This window comes from Musca autumnalis, unplaced genomic scaffold (assembly GCF_047663935.1).
Source record: "Musca autumnalis isolate F117 unplaced genomic scaffold, ASM4766393v1 scaffold_1, whole genome shotgun sequence".
Taxonomy (NCBI): domain Eukaryota; kingdom Metazoa; phylum Arthropoda; class Insecta; order Diptera; family Muscidae; genus Musca; species Musca autumnalis.
This window is the reverse complement of record NW_027411644.1, coordinates 31,876,399-31,894,631: the sequence shown is the minus strand read 5'-3', so window position 1 is coordinate 31,894,631 and position 18,233 is coordinate 31,876,399. Positions and strand designations below refer to the sequence as shown.

Genomic DNA, 18,233 nt, shown 5'->3' with positions numbered 1-18,233 from the left:
TGCACGCCATCTCTACACATATTTGTCGAGGACACAACCAGGAGCGGCCGTGTGATAGAACAGTGATGGTGGCGCTTGACTTATCAAAAGCCTTTGATACTGTCAAGCACTCCACGCTGTTCGAGGACATCGAGCAGACAACCCTTCGGCCAAGTCTGAAACGTTGGATAATCAACTATATGTGTGGTCGCCAGTCGTATGTGGAATTCAGGAACAAGAAATCCAAGCCCCGTAGAGTGAAACAGGGTGTTCCCCAAGGAGGGGTGATATCTCCGGAACTGCTTAACCTCTACCTTTCCTGTATTCCGCCCCCTCCAAAAGGCATTGAGATCGTAACGTATGCGGATGATTGTACGATCCTGGCGTCAGGTACCTACCCTGATGACATCTGTGAGAGAGACTGAACTTACCACCTTTTTCCACGCGAGGAGTATGCAGATATCCGCCACTAAATCGACGGCCACTCTGTTCACCACATGGACGGTGCAGTATAGAAGAGAGTTGAATATCAGGGTCGATGGTAGCAGAATTACGACCACAAACTGCCCCAAAATTCTAGGGGTCACATTCGACACCACTTTCACGTCGTCCGCGCATGCCGCAGCTATCTGCGATAAACTGAAATGTAGGAACAAGGTCTTCAAGTCCCTAGCCGGCAGCACTTGGGGTGCAGATAAAGAAACCTTGTTGACCACGTATAAAGCGATAGGTCGGTCTGTGGTACGCTGTGCGGCCCCAGTTTGGTCCCTGAATTTATGTGACACACAGTGGGATAATATTCAAATTTGTCAGAACGCCGCACTGGGAACAGCAACAGGGTGCCTCCTCAAATCTACAGTGGACCATCTACATGAGGAGGCAAAGATTCTTCCAGTACGACAACATAATGAGGTGCTATCGTTGCAGTACTTGCTCGGGTGTTACCGTGAGTGTTAATGCCAATTACCATCTGCTGGCCACCGATACACCCAGGCATATCAAGAAGGATATTCATGCACTAGAGACGACGGTCCAACAACATAGGAGAAAACCTCTAGATCAACAAGCATATCAGGCAGGTTTGAACAGCATTCACACGGACACAGTTGCTAAGTTGCTAAGACCATAAGCAATTATTGTGTGAATGCAGTCATCGGAGCACATCCCCCATCTATCGCAGCTGAAGAGCGTTAGCTGCCACGACAAACCAGAGTAGTTTTGGCTCAATTACGCTCGGGATATTCCAGTCGCCTAAATTCCTATTGGGCGTGAATCGATCGCACCGTGCAAGACATCTGCCCAGTATGCGGCATGGGCCCGCACGAGACTAAGCACCTATTCAACTGCCCCGCCAAGCCTACTCATCTGACTCCAGTGGATCTGTGGTTACATCCCATCGAAGTAGCCAACTTCCTGGAACTGGAGATAGAGCCAGATTGAACAGGAGAACGAACATACAACAACAACAACGATGCCGTCAACCACGCCAAGCTGTTCGAGAACATAGAGAAGACTTCCTTCTAGACGTTGTCTGACCAATTAATGGCGTGGACGCAAGTCGTTTGTGGAATTCACAAATAAGAAGTCGAAGGAATATGAAAATATCCTCCGCTAAATTCACTGTCACACTCTTCACCATATGTTTAAGTCATCCTTGCAAGCCACAGTTATTTGCGACAATATCAGAAGTAGGAACATGGTCCTTAAGACACTGACCACCAGCACTTGAGTGTTGACAAAGAAACCTTACAATAGTAAGCCGGTCTGTGGTAAGCTATGCGGCATCAGTGTGAATATTCAAACCTACCACAAAGAAGCTCGCCCTGACGACAGCAATGGACCATCTTCATGAGAAGACGACAATTTTACCGGTATAGGACCTGGAGAGGACCAACTGTAAGAACGAGAAGCTCTAGATCAACGAGGCTATCAGGCAGTCTTGAATAGCATTTATACTGATGCAGTTGCGCAGGCAGTACAAAGGTACAGTGTGAATGCCGTACTCGGAGACCATCTCCATCCATCGCTGCAGAAGAACACCATATGCCACGGCAAACGCAAGTGGTTTTAGCTCCATTAAAATCCAGACGATGCAATTTTTGTGCAACAAGTTCTTCTTGCTGGCCCTGCTAAAACGGCACCAACTAAACTGGGTAGTACGCAAGTTAACCCTCGAAGGGAGAAATCGATCGCATTATTTTTAACAGACTCAGATTATGTCCGAATATTGACTATATCGGTACACTGCACTCCTTCGGGTAATTGCCATACACCTTTTGGAAAGAGTGCAGTTTAACAGCTTGTCTCGAACGGTTTTTAAATTTTATGCAACAAATCCTTCTTGCGGGCCCTGTTACAACGGCGAAATTTTTGTCGGGGGCAAATCCATACTTCCTGAGATAATGGCCCAAAAGCTCAAAAAAAAAAAGCCTGCCGACACCAACTAAACAAGGCAGTACGTACGATAAACCTCGAAGGCAGAAACTGATTCGGTCCAAACGTTGTACATCGTATTATTTCTTACAGACTCGGATTATGGCCGAATATCACATTGGACCACTTCTTCGCGTTCCTCCCACACAAAATTTGGAAAAGGTTAAACTTAAGAGTTCGTCTCGGATCATTTTTAAATTTTTGGCAACATGCTGTGTATGCGGCCCTATTTGTGACGGTACAATTTGTTCGGAGGCAAGTCCATATATCTTGAGAAATGGCCCCAAACTCAAAAACCTCTAAAGACATCAGGAGTATTGTGTTTAATTCCTTGCTCTAGGTGCGAGGCTGAAGGTATATCTCCTTAGGAACAACTGACTGATACTATCTTAATTGTTTTTTTATATGTTCATTAACATTCTTATAATTATCTCGAAGAATTTTCGTCCAATATTACGTTCAATTTGAAAATGACGCGTCCCCAAGCAACAAGAAACTGATCTCTCAAAACCCACATGCTTTATTTCATTTCAAAATTCATTCAAAATGAATTCTCGATATTCATCAAGGGGGCAAATAGTCCGGTCAAAATAGACATGCGTATAAGGGGGAAATAGCAAAAATTCCCACAAAGCTGAATTTTGGTGGAGAGCTAGGGTTGGCCATTAGAAGCAACGTCCTAAAAGTCCCCATCGATCCCATGTGTGCAAAAAAAGTTATTCGGGGTCAAAGGTCAAATTTTGGGACTTTTTTTGGTTTTTTGGTCATAACTCAGAAACTATATGTTTTTTCATTTCGATGCCAAGAAGAGATTTGTAGACTACTAAATTTTCTATGAAAATGATCTTTGAACCATTGACCTAGGACCTACGGTTCTTGAGATATGAGTCACGCAATATAGAAACTTTAAGTAATTTTACGGCACCTGTGTGTTAGTTGACCTGTCGCGATTATTTTACACTTGTTTCGAAAACGGTAGAATCTACCAAAAAGTGTTTAATGAAAAAGTTTTTTATTACAATATTTCCTATAAGTTTGCTTCTCACGATGTCCGCATATGAGTCACCGTTCCAAAGATACAAGCCAATCAATACATAATATGCACACATTACTACGGCACCTAAGAGGAAATTGACATGTGACAGTTGTTTTTCATTTGCTTCGAAAACGCTTGGTTCGATTAAAAAGTGACTAAAGAAAAAGTTGTAGAATAGAAAATTCTCTACAATTATGGGCTTTACAGGTTCTACATAAAATCTATTATTCTTGAGATACGAGTCAATCAAATCATGATATGCACACATTTCCACACCACCTGTGAGGTAGTGCACTCGGCGCGTTTTTTTAATGTGGTTTCCTCTATAGGCCTACTCCACTATCTTTTGTGACAATTTCAAAGTTTTGTATATATATTTTAGTTCTAATCATATCCTTCTACGATAAACTCTTCTTCTATTTCTTCTTCCTCTTGGAGGTTTATAACACTGTGCAACAAAATGGAGGTGAACATCTGGGGAAGAGATAATTCCTTTTGGTGATGAAAGCCCTTGGCGAGTATATTAAGAACCCCGAAGGACAGATCCGCCGTGAGTCGAACTTCCGCGTTATGGCGTGATGAAGTTTTTGCTAGAGACCCTGTAAGGCATCAGGAATTAGCGTTATATCTTTGTTCATTGTTGCTTTAGCTTATTTTTGAGATGACATGTCTGCAGTCAAATCCAATGAGGATTATTTTCGTAAAGCACTTCGACCTTCTAACTCGCTTCCTTCAATGTCCTTTTCGTTCTTTATTCTAAGAGCCGCTATAAAAGTACCACAAGATGACGTTTTTCAGCTTCGAAATATTCTGCAAAAATGTCGCTCAGAAAATTTTAGGTATGGCTCTCATTGACAACTAATCGACTTCGACCTTCTAACTCGCTTCCTTCAATGTCCTTTTCGTCCTTTATTTTAATAGCCGCTATAAAAGCACAACAAGATGACGTTTTTCAGTTTGAAAATGTTCTGCAAAAATGTCGCTGAGAAAATTTTAGGTATGGCTATCATTGACAACTAATCGATTTTGTCGCGTTTTCGTGGTCGTTTTGTGCATTTACCCTGTTTTTGTTCAGAAAAATACTATATTTGGTTTTTGTATATTCGTTACAGAACATACAAAAACACAAAACACAGGGGTAAATGTCAAAAATGACTATAAAAACGCGACAAAATCGATTAGTTGTCAATGATAGTCATACCTAAAATTTTCTCAGCGACATTTTTGCAGAACATTTTCAAACTGAAAAACGTCATCTTGTTGTGCTTTTATAGCGGCTATTAAAATAAAGGACGAAAAGGACATTGAAGGAAGCGAGTTAGAAGGTCGAAGTCGATTAGTTGTCAATGAGAGCCATACCTAAAATTTTCTGAGCGACATTTTTGCAGAATATTTCGAAGCTGAAAAACGTCATCTTGTGGTACTTTTATAGCGGCTCTTAGAATAAAGAACGAAAAGGACATTGAAGGAAGCGAGTTAGAAGGTCGAAGTGCTTTACGAAAATAATCCTCATTGGATTTGACTGCAGACATGTCATCTCAAAAATAAGCTAAAGCAACAATGAACAAAGATATAACGCTAATTCCTGATGCCTTACAGGGTCTCTAGCAAAAACTTCATCACGCCATAACGCGGAAGTTCGACTCACGGCGGATCTGTCCTTCGGGGTTCTTAATATACTCGCCAAGGGCTTTCATCACCAAAAGGAATTATCTCTTCCCCAGATGTTCACCTCCATTTTGTTGCACAGTGTTATAAACCTCCAAGAGGAAGAAGAAATAGAAGAAGAGTTTATCGTAGAAGGATATGATTAGAACTAAAATATATATACAAAACTTTGAAATTGTCACAAAAGATAGTGGAGTAGGCCTATAGAGGAAACCACATTAAAAAAACGCGCCGAGTGCACTACCTCACAGGTGGTGTGGAAATGTGTGCATATCATGATTTGATTGACTCGTATCTCAAGAATAATAGATTTTATGTAGAACCTGTAAAGCCCATAATTGTAGAGAATTTTCTATTCTACAACTTTTTCTTTAGTCACTTTTTAATCGAACCAAGCGTTTTCGAAGCAAATGAAAAACAACTGTCACATGTCAATTTCCTCTTAGGTGCCGTAGTAATGTGTGCATATTATGTATTGATTGGCTTGTATCTTTGGAACGGTGACTCATATGCGGACATCGTGAGAAGCAAACTTATAGGAAATATTGTAATAAAAAACTTTTTCATTAAACACTTTTTGGTAGATTCTACCGTTTTCGAAACAAGTGTAAAATAATCGCGACAGGTCAACTAACACACAGGTGCCGTAAAATTACTTAAAGTTTCTATATTGCGTGACTCATATCTCAAGAACCGTAGGTCCTAGGTCAATGGTTCAAAGATCATTTTCATAGAAAATTTAGTAGTCTACAAATCTCTTCTTGGCATCGAAATGAAAAAACATATAGTTTCTGAGTTATGACCAAAAAACCAAAAAAAGTCCCAAAATTTGACCTTTGACCCCGAATAACTTTTTTTGCACACATGGGATCGATGGGGACTTTTAGGACGTTGCTTCTAATGGCCAACCCTAGCTCTCCACCAAAATTCAGCTTTGTGGGAATTTTTGCTATTTCAATGTCTATTTTGACTGGACTAAAACATTTCTTTCATATAAAAATAGTAAGCTCAACCGGCACTTTCTTGACATAATCGATGCGGCCGTATCATAAATTGTAGTTGTTGTTGTACTATATTTTTCTTAGAAGATGTTTGCTTTTTGTGTTTTCGAATCTATAGATGGATTTAATTGTTGCCATTATGAAAATTATGTTTTTATGTTATGTTTTTGGGTTTTTTTTTTGTGTCTATCACCCGCCCACCACTTCTTCATTGATGCATAGACTTGGCTCCCACTTAGGTGCAATAAAAAAACAACTTAAAATTAGAAAAAAGTCACATTGATGATTTTCAGAGAAAACATATTTTCTTCACATTAGACTGTCAACGGCTAAAACTAATAAAACGCAAATTAAAAGCCAACATTTTATAGTGAGGACCTTTAAAGTAATTGGTTCGACCTGAAAAGCTTCATATGAAAGATGGAAATACAACAACAATTAAAAGAATATATCGGTGTTAAGAGTGTAGGAAAAAACGTTCTTCTTATTGGGTGAATTAGTCCAAATAAAAATTCTGTTTCAAAGTATTTTACTAAAATTTGGAAATATTGACACGAATTTAAAGTTCCATTGAATGATATTATTTTAACGCGTATAAGAATCGATAGTGCTTCCAGGGAACAGGCAGAAAATGTTTGTACACATTTTTAACTACTTATTTCAAATTACGAAAAATAAAAATGAACTTTGGTTATAAAAAGAATTTTTAAACTGACTTGGATAATTTTATAAAATATTTTATATATTTTTTAGGATAATTTTGTAAATGACTTTATCCATCGACGTCGATAATTTTATAAATAGTTTTTCAATTCTATATTTTCGAACTGACTGATTCGCTTATTAGGTTCTTGTATTTATTGTCGATTTATTGACACATAATTAATTATTTCGTAAAACTATGTCAAATTCCTACCACTGGTGATAAGGTAGTGAGTGCATTCACCGCCCAGAATTTTGAAAAAAAAGTAGCGTTTATGATAAATAGTTCTACTTAGTATGACAATTTTTTTTATTTTATTTTTTTTATTTTTTGAAAACAAATATTCTTCCTTCAAACACTCGTTTGGCTAATATGCTCTAATGAGATGCGGCTACGCTTAGGTGCTTCGCAAATTTAGTACACATTATTATTTTTGTTTTATCTAAATATTTCAAAATAATTCTTGTTATTTTGAAATGGTTACGTTTAATATTCAAATGAGTTGTGTGTGTTGAAAATATGTACATATGTACATATGTATGTATGTCAGCTATGTGAATGTATCTCTGACCCAGTCTGTGACAATTTTCAAAAAAAAAAGTGCTGACAATGAGTATCCATGTCAGTGATTTCACGGTGTAATTATAAGCGCAACATGTCTGTCCAGAAGACAATTTTGCTCGAAGACAAATAGCTGCTTATGGATGAGGTGTTGGTTAATGACAAATGATATTTCACAAAATAACATTGAACAGAGCACATAAAAATACAAATTTTCATACATACATACATACGTATGTACCTCGGAAATGGGTAGGGATTTGTTTACATTAAAGAGGAAATTGTTGTCAAAGAATTGATTTGTTAAAAGAGGTCTGTCAGAGAAAACATACCCAACAAAATGCCCTAGCTATGTTTAATTGCATTTTGTTCTATTTCCACCTCCTGTTGATGGCTATGTATTCCATAAAATATTTAATTGTTTGTTTACAGAAATTCACAAATTATTGCCAATGTATATGGAATCCGATTTTGTTTATAAACAAAATTGCAGAAAAATTCTTGAAATTCTAAAATTATTAGAAAAGCAAACAATTTATTATATGACCTAAGCATTGATCTAATGCAAATTTTTCTCACAAAATTCCGAGTGGATAATTAATAATTTTATCCACAGGCGAGGATAATTTTATTCATAATTTTATCCACAGGCGCGGATAATTTTATTCATAATTTTATCCACAGGTGTAGATAATTGTATTAATACTTTTATCCACAGGAGTGGATAATTTCATTAATAATTTTATACACAGATGTAGATAGTTTTGTTAATAATTGTATCCACAGATGTGTATATTTTAATAAATAATTGTATTCACATTCGTGGATAATTTTATCAACAGACGTGAATAATTTGATAACTAAACTTACCCATGAACATGGATGATTTTATCCACAGGCATAGATAATTTTGTAAATAATCCACAGGCGTGGATAATTTTATTAATAATTTTATCCACAGGCGTGGATAATTTTATTAATAATTTTATCCACAGGCGTGGATAATTTTATTAATAATTTTATCAACAGGCGTGGATAATTTTATTAATAATTTTATCCACAGGCGTGGATAATTTTATTAATAATTTTATCCACAGGCGTGGATAATTTTATTAATAATTTTATCCACAGGCGTGGATAATTTTATTAATAATTTTATCCACAAGCGTGGATAATTTTATTAATAATTTTATCCACAGGCGTGGATAATTTTATTAATAATTTTATCCACAAGCGTGGATAAACAAAAACAAAAAACATTGTTCCACAACATCCCATACGGGACAAGGGAGACTTCTCTCATATCAATGAGTGCACCCCGATTCATATTAGCTCAATGATATGGGACCTACTGTTTATCGCCGAGTCCGAACGGCGTGCCTTAAGACACCACTTGTAGAGAAGTTTTTCAAGGCTGATATACTCAGGAAATGTCGCCAACATTACTGAGGGGTATTTTGCCACCGTTGAAAAATGTTTGATGTTGCCTGGCCGAGGAATCGAACCACTGACCTTCTGCGTGCAAGGCGGGTGTGCATACCATTGCACCACGGTGGCGTGGATAATGTTATTAATAATTTTATCCACAGGCGTGGATAATTTTATTAATAATTTTATCCACAAGCGTGGATAATTTTATTAATAATTTTATCCACAGGCGTGGATAATTGTATTAATAATTTTATCCACAGACGTGGATAATTTAATAAATAATTTTATCCACAGACGTGGATAATTTAATAAATAATTTTATCCACAGACGTGGATAATTTAATAAATAATTTTATCCACAGTCGTGGATAATTTTATTAATAATTTTATCCACAGACGTGGATAATTTTATTAATAATTTTACCCACAGGCGTGGATAATTTTAAAAATAATTTTATACACAGGTGTGGATAATTGTAATAATAATTTTATCCACAGGCGTGGATAATTTTATTAATAATTTTATCCACAGCCGTGGATAATTTTATTAATAATTTTATCCACAGCCGTGGATAATTTTATTAATAATTTTATCCACAGGCGTGGATAATTTTATTAATAATTTTATCCACAGGCGTGCATAATTTTATTAATAATTTTATACACAGGCGTGGATAATTTTATTAATAATTTTATCCACAGGCGTGGATAATTTTATTAACAATTTTATCCACAGGCGTGGATAATTTTATTAATAATTTTATCCACAGGCGTGAATAATTTTATTAACTATTTTATCCACAGGCGTGGATAATTTTATTAACAATTTTATCCACAGGCGTGGATAATTTTATTAATAATTTTATCCACAGGCGTGGATAATTTTATTAATAATTTTATCCACAGGCGTGGATAATTTTATTAATAATTTTATCCACAGGCGTGGATAATTTTATTAATAATTTTATCCACAGGCGTGCATAATTTTATTAATAATTTTATCCACAGGCGTGGATAATTTTATTAACAATTTTATCCACAGGCGTGCATAATTTTATTAATAATTTTATACACAGGCGTGGATAATTTTATTAATAATTTTATCCACAGGCGTGGATAATTTTATTAACAATTTTATCCACAGGCGTGGATAATTTTATTAATAATTTTATCCACAGGCGTGAATAATTTTATTAACTATTTTATCCACAGGCGTGGATAATTTTATTAACAATTTTATCCACAGGCGTGGATAATTTTATTAATAATTTTATCCACAGGCGTGGATAATTTTATTAATAATTTTATCCACAGGCGTGGATAATTTTATTAATAATTTTATCCACAGGCGTGCATAATTTTATTAATAATTTTATCCACAGGCGTGCATAATTTTATTAATAATTTTATCCACAGGCGTGCATAATTTTATTAATAATTTTATCCACAGGCGTGCATAATTTTATTAATAATTTTATCCACAGGCGTGGATGATTTTATCCACAGGCGTGGATAATTTTATCCACAGGCGTGGATAATTTTATTAACAATTTTATCCACAGGCGTGGATAATTTTATTAACAATTTTATCCACAGGCGTGGATAATTTTATCCACAGGCGAGGATAATTTTATCCACAGGCGTGGATAATTTTATTAACAATTTTATCCACAGGCGTGGATAATTTTATCCACAGGCGTGGATAATTTTATCCACAGGCGTGGATAATTTTATTAACAATTTTATCCACAGGCGTGGATAATTTTATCCACAGGCGTGGATAATTTTATTAACAATTTTATCCACAGGCGTGGATAATTTTATCCACAGGCGTGGATAATTTTATTAACAATTTTATCCACAGGCGTGGATAATTTTATCCACAGGCGTGGATAATTTTATCCACAGGCGTGGATAATTTTATCCACAGGCGTGGATAATTTTATCCACAGGCGTGGATAATTTTATCCACAGGCGTGGATAATTTTATCCACAGGCGTGGATAATTTTATCCACAGGCGTGGATAATTTTATTAACAATTTTATCCACAGGCGTGGATAATTTTATTAACAATTTTATCCACAGGCGTGGATAATTTTATCCACAGGCGAGGATAATTTTATCCACAGGCGTGGATAATTTTATTAACAATTTTATCCACAGGCGTGGATAATTTTATCCACAGGCGTGGATAATTTTATCCACAGGCGTGGATAATTTTATTAACAATTTTATCCACAGGCGTGGATAATTTTATCTACAGGCGTGGATAATTTTATTAACAATTTTATCCACAGGCGTGGATAATTTTATCCACAGGCGTGGATAATTTTATCCACAGGCGTGGATAATTTTATCCACAGGCGTGGATAATTTTATCCACAGGCGTGGATAATTTTATCCACAGGCGCGGATAATTTTATCCACAGGCGTGGATAAATTTATCCACAGGCGTGGATAATTTTATCCACAGGCGTGGATAATTTTATTAACAATTTTATCCACAGGCGTGGATAATTTTATTAACAATTTTATCCACAGGCGTGGATAATTTTATCCACAGTCGTGGATAATTTTATTAATAATTTTATCCACAGTCGTGGATAATTTTATTGATAATTTTAATCACAGCCGTGGATAATTTTATTAATAATTTTATCCACAGTCGTGGATAATTTTATTAATAATTTTATCCACAGTCGTGTATAATTTTATTAATAATTTTATCCACAGTCGTGGATAATTTTATTAATAATTTTATCCACAGTCGTGGATAATCTTATTAATAATTTTATCCACAGTCGTGGATAATTTTATTAATAATTTTATCCACAGTCGTGGATAATTTTATTAATAATTTTATCCACAGTCGTGGATAATTTTATTAATAATTTTATCCACAGGCGTGGATAATTTCGTTTATCCACAAATGTGAATAATTTTATTCATAAATGAGGATAATTTTGTCTACATATGTGAAAACTTTATCCACAAATTTTATCCACAGACGTGGATAATTTTATTAATAATTTTATCCACAATCGTGGATAATTTTATTAATAATTTTATCCACAATCGTGGATAATTTTGTTAATAATTTTATCCACATGCGTGGATAATTTTATCCACAGGCGTGGATAATTTTATTAACAATTTTATCCACAGGCGTGGATAATTTTATCCACAGGCGTGGATAATTTTATCCACAGGCGTGGATAATTGTATTAATAATTTTATCCACAGGCGTGGATAATTTTATTAATAATTTTATCCACAGCCGTGGATAATTTTATTAATAATTTTATCCACAGCCGTGGATAATTTTATTAATAATTTTATCCACAGGCGTGGATAATTTTATTAATAATTTTATCCACAGGCGTGGATAATTTTATTAATAATTTTATCCACAGGCGTGGATAATTTTATTAACAATTTTATCCACAGGCGTGGATAATTTTATTAATAATTTTATCCACAGGCGTGAATAATTTTATTAACTATTTTATCCACAGGCGTGGATAATTTTATTAACAATTTTATCCACAGGCGTGGATAATTTTATTAATAATTTTATCCACAGGCGTGGATAATTTTATTAATAATTTTATCCACAGGCGTGGATAATTTTATTAATAATTTTATCCACAGGCGTGCATAATTTTATTAATAATTTTATCCACAGGCGTGCATAATTTTATTAATAATTTTATCCACAGGCGTGGATAATTTTATTAATAATTTTATCCACAGGCGTGGATAATTTTATTAACAATTTTATCCACAGGCGTGGATAATTTTATTAATAATTTTATCCACAGGCGTGAATAATTTTATTAACTATTTTATCCACAGGCGTGGATAATTTTATTAACAATTTTATCCACAGGCGTGGATAATTTTATTAATAATTTTATCCACAGGCGTGGATAATTTTATTAATAATTTTATCCACAGGCGTGGATAATTTTATTAATAATTTTATCCACAGGCGTGCATAATTTTATTAATAATTTTATCCACAGGCGTGCATAATTTTATTAATAATTTTATCCACAGGCGTGCATAATTTTATTAATAATTTTATCCACAGGCGTGCATAATTTTATTAATAATTTTATCCACAGGCGTGGATGATTTTATCCACAGGCGTGGATAATTTTATCCACAGGCGTGGATAATTTTATTAACAATTTTATCCACAGGCGTGGATAATTTTATTAACAATTTTATCCACAGGCGTGGATAATTTTATTAACAATTTTATCCACAGGCGTGGATAATTTTATCCACAGGCGAGGATAATTTTATCCACAGGCGTGGATAATTTTATTAACAATTTTATCCACAGGCGTGGATAATTTTATCCACAGGCGTGGATAATTTTATCCACAGGCGTGGATAATTTTATTAACAATTTTATCCACAGGCGTGGATAATGTTATCCACAGGCGTGGATAATTTTATTAACAATTTTATCCACAGGCGTGGATAATTTTATTAACAATTTTATCCACAGGCGTGGATAATTTTATCCACAGGCGTGGATAATTTTATCCACAGGCGTGGATAATTTTATCCACAGGCGTGGATAATTTTATCCACAGGCGTGGATAATTTTATCCACAGGCGCGGATAATTTTATCCACAGGCGTGGATAAATTTATCCACAGGCGTGGATAATTTTATCCACAGGCGTGGATAATTTTATTAACAATTTTATCCACAGGCGTGGATAATTTTATCCACAGGCGTGGATAATTTTATTAACAATTTTATCCACAGGCGTGGATAATTTTATTAACAATTTTATCCACAGGCGTGGATAATTTTATCCACAGTCGTGGATAATTTTATTAATAATTTTATCCACAGTCGTGGATAATTTTATTGATAATTTTAATCACAGCCGTGGATAATTTTATTAATAATTTTATCCACAGTCGTGGATAATTTTATTAATAATTTTATCCACAGTCGTGTATAATTTTATTAATAATTTTATCCACAGTCGTGGATAATTTTATTAATAATTTTATCCACAGTCGTGGATAATCTTATTAATAATTTTATCCACAGTCGTGGATAATTTTATTAATAATTTTATCCACAGTCGTGGATAATTTTATTAATAATTTTATCCACAGGCGTGGATAATTTTATTAATAATTTTATCCACAGTCGTGGATAATTTCGTTTATCCACAAATGTGAATAATTTTATTTATAAATGAGGATAATTTTGTCTACATATGTGAAAACTTTATCCACAAATTTTATCCACAGACGTGGATAATTTTATTAATAATTTTATCCACAATCGTGGATAATTTTATTAATAATTTTATCCACAATCGTGGATAATTTTGTTAATAATTTTATCCACATGCGTGGATAATTTTATCCACAGTCGTGGATAATTTTATTAATAATTTTACCCAGAGTCGTGGATAATTTTATTTATTTTATTAGAATTATTGTTGACCTTTGGACTGTATTAACTTCTGGATTTGTTTGGCTTTAGGTCAGAAAATAAAAACAATAGGATTTTGTTTTTTATTTTAGTTTTATTTTTCCTTTTTTTTTAATTAATAATTTTATCCACAGTCGTGGATAATTTTATTAATAATTCTATCCACAGTCGTGGATATTTTATTAAGCATGACACCGACGATATGTAGACAAAATTATCCTCATTTATGAGTACAATTATCCACATTTGTGGGTAAACGAAATCAACGCTTGTTCTTGTGTGGATAAAATTGTCTAAATTTATAAACTTGTTAGGTCTTCTATGGACAGAAGGCCTTTATAAAGACAGCTGTAGATAGAAACCCATTATATGAAGCATTTATGAGATCTTCTGTAGATAGAAGATCTTTGTGAGGTATTCTCCTCTTAAATAGAAGACATTTATGATATCTTCCAATGAGGAAAGTGAGGCCTCTTTAGACAAATTTATGAGGTATTCAATGGCCAAAAGAACTTTATGCGGTCTTCGATTGATTATCTAGGGACAGCAGACCTTTAGGACAACAATTGTTAAATAAAGTTATTAATATTCAACAATTTTCCAAATAATGCACATAATTCTCCAAATGTATCCACGTTTGTTTGTCCCACATAATTTGATTAATAGATTGCGTCAGTTTGCTTTAGAGCGATAACACAGAATACCTCCTTGGAATCATCTAATTAATGCTCGATAAATCTAATTGTGGCAATCAATCGCCGCCAACAAGCTGTCTGGTACAACATTCACAGATGATGGCGTTGATGAGAATCAAATTAACTTGGCATACGTTTTCCGGTACCTACATAGCGCGGGAGCATAATTAATGAAATATAATTTCAATTTCAATTTTTTATTCATTGTTGCTACCAAAATGTGTCTAAGGCAATAAGACTTATTTTCAAAATGTTTTTTTCTGTATTGAAACATTTTGAAATGTGGACTTAATAATTCAATAAAATATCCTCTAGATCCTATTTAGCGCATTGAAAGGGGGTTATGAAGGAGATAAAATTGGTGAATAATTGTCTCGCATTTTCTGTGAGGGTATGCAAAAAAGTATTCAAAAAAATATTCTTAGTCAAAGAAGAATCTATTCGAAAATTCCGAATAGAATCATAAAAAACATAATCCCGATTATGATTTTGCAAAAATAAAACCATAAAAAATAGTTTGAATATATTTTTTTGTTTTCAAAATTTTGAATTTAATATATTTTGCATAGCAAAAATAAGAATTCGATATATATACACATGTATAAAATAACAAACAATTCACACATTTCCACATGCCAAAAGAGTGGATAGAAAGAAAGATACACAAATAAATGAAGAATGAAATATTTTTCTTCACAATTCAATGAAGGTGTAAAGGTAGAAATTTTACTCAGATCGCATATATTTCATATTTTGAAATATATCTATTCGCAAAAGACATTTGATAAATGAAGAGTGCCTGCCAGCCCTCTTCCCAAAATAATAAATTTGGTATTGAAATTAGTCATAGGATTGTTGTGCACAGGGACATTTAGATATATACATACATACACATATATGTATATTTCGATAAATTTTTGGGGCCAAGAATAATTGTCTTTAAAAATCCAATTGATTTCAGATTTCAAAGTGTTGAAATTAAAAATGAAAAATATTATTGTAATTACCAATTTCAATTCAATTGCAATCCGATTCTAATTGAGCAGCAACAATGTGGTGGCAAAGTATGTCATCTACCTATTTCACAATTTTTCTTTTGTTTTTTCTATTCGTATATATTTTTTCTTATAGTATATATTTTCTATTAATTTCTTTTAATTTATTTTGTCACATATATTTCGGCATTTTTTAGTTATTCAATCATCAATGAATATTTTTGTTACTTTCACAAACACGGTTTCGTTGCTATTTCTTCTTTCAAACTTCTCTTAATTCCACAAATAAATTTATAGATCGCTCCGCCTTTCCTTGGGGATATTATTTCTTATACAAAATTTATTGATTTACATTTTCTATTTTGAAATTTTATACTATTTTTTTGATATTTTTCAATTTTTCTATCTTATTGGAAGAATAACACACAAAATTTAACACACCGATCACCGATCTACAACTACTGAGCAGCAGTGCTCTTAAAGAGCATTTGAATACGATTTTCTTTGACCGAATCGAAAAAAAAAATTAAAAGAAAAACCCCACAAATTTTCCTCCTCTTTTGCGAAAATGGGAGAAAATTATACTCATCGAAAAAATCAAAAAATCGAGACGAATGAATTTGTAAGAAGAGCAACAGGAAGACGACGACCAACAACAGCAAAAAATCGCTGCTGACTATTGAAAATTGTTGGTAGCTACGTATGTGTCAGTCTACCGTCTCCCAGCAGGTATGTAGATACATACGAGTATGTGTGTTATTGGAAAGGGATTGTGAGAATTTCAGAAATATATATTTTTTTTCAAATGCGTAGATTATTTTTAGTTTCAAAAAGGAATCAATGTGTCGTTGTTGTTATTTTTTTTTTCGAACATTAACATATGTTTTGAAGAGGTCCAGACACTGATGATCTCAATTGAGAATAAATTTACAAAAATTATTAAGAGAAAACAGAGTATAAACGAAACGAAGGAAGCGGCAAAAAACGAGGGAGGTTTAAAAAAGTATGGAAAAAAGATTTTTCAATGAATAGGATCATCATTATAAGGATCATTATGAAATATGTCCTTTATGCGATTTTCTTTGGACAGAAGGTTTTTTTAGGTTTATTTATGTGTGGGGTATTCTGTAAATAGAAGTCCTTTATGAGGTCATTGATAAACAGAAGACATTTACACAGCCTTTCATAGATGGAAACCCTTTGGATAGGAAACATTTATGAAATCTTCTGAAGATAGAAGATCTTCTGTAGAGTAATTGCCCCTAGGGTCGCCCACTGTAGAGTAGGTGGCCCCTAGGGTCGTCTACTGTAAAGTAGATGAACCCCAGGTTCGTCCATTGTAGAGTAGATGGCCCATAGGGTCGTCTACTGTAGAGTATATGGCCCTAGGGTCGTCTACTGTGAAGTAGATGGCCCCTAGAGTCGTCTACTGTAGAGTAGATGGCCCCTAGAGTCGTCTACTGTAGAGTAGATGGCACCTAGAGTCGTCTACTGTAGAGTAGATGGACCCCAGGTTCGTTCATTGTAGAGTAGATGGTCCCTAGGGATCGTCTACTGTAGAGTAGATGGCCCCTAGGGTCGTCTACTGTAGAGTAGATGGCCCCTAGAGTCATCTACTGTAGAGTTGATGGCCTTTAGGGTCGTCCACTATAGAGTAGATGGCCCCTAGGGTCGTTTAATGTAGAGTAGATGGCACCTAGGGTCGTCTACTGTAGAGTAGATGGCCCCTAGGGTCGTCTACTGTAAAGTAGATGAACCCCAGGTTCGTCCACTGTAGAGTAGATGGCCCATAGGGTCGTCTACTGTAGAGTAGATGGCCCTAGGGTCGTCTACTGTGGAGTAGATGGCCCCTAGAGTCGTCTACTGTAGAGTAGATGGCCCCTAGAGTCGTCTACAGTAGAGTAGATGGCACCTAGAGTCGTCTACTGTAGAGTAGATGGACCCCAAGTTCGTTCATTGTAGAGTAGATGGTCCCTAGGGATCGTCTACTGTAGAGTAGATGGCCCCTAGGGTCGTCTACTGTAGAGTAGATGGCCCCTAGAGTCATCTACTGTAGAGTTGATGGCCTTTAGGGTCGTCCACTGTAGAGTAGATGGCCCCTAGGGTCGTTTAATGTAGAGTAGATGGCACCCAGGGTCGTCTACTGTAGAGTAGATGGCCCCTAGGGTCGTCTACTGTAGAGTAGATGGTCCCTAGGGTCGTCTACTGTAGAGAAGATGGCCCATAGGGTCGTCTACTGTAGAGTAGATGGCCCCTAG

At 34.7% G+C, this 18,233-nt stretch overlaps 1 protein-coding gene across 2 annotated transcripts in view; it reads right to left on the bottom strand.

Moving 5' to 3' along the window:
- The window catches only part of LOC141395310 (uncharacterized), a 162,034-nt gene that overhangs the window by 130,746 nt on the left and 13,055 nt on the right, over nucleotides 1–18,233 (bottom strand). Inside the window, exon 1 of one of the 2 annotated variants that reach the window (XM_073970981.1) lies at nucleotides 15,988–16,513. The exons of the other annotated variant lie outside the window; for it this stretch is intronic. The gene's annotated coding sequence lies outside the window, so the exon portion shown is untranslated. Of the gene's footprint in view, nucleotides 1–15,987; nucleotides 16,514–18,233 lie in introns of those variants that run through there. 2 annotated transcript variants of the gene reach the window in all.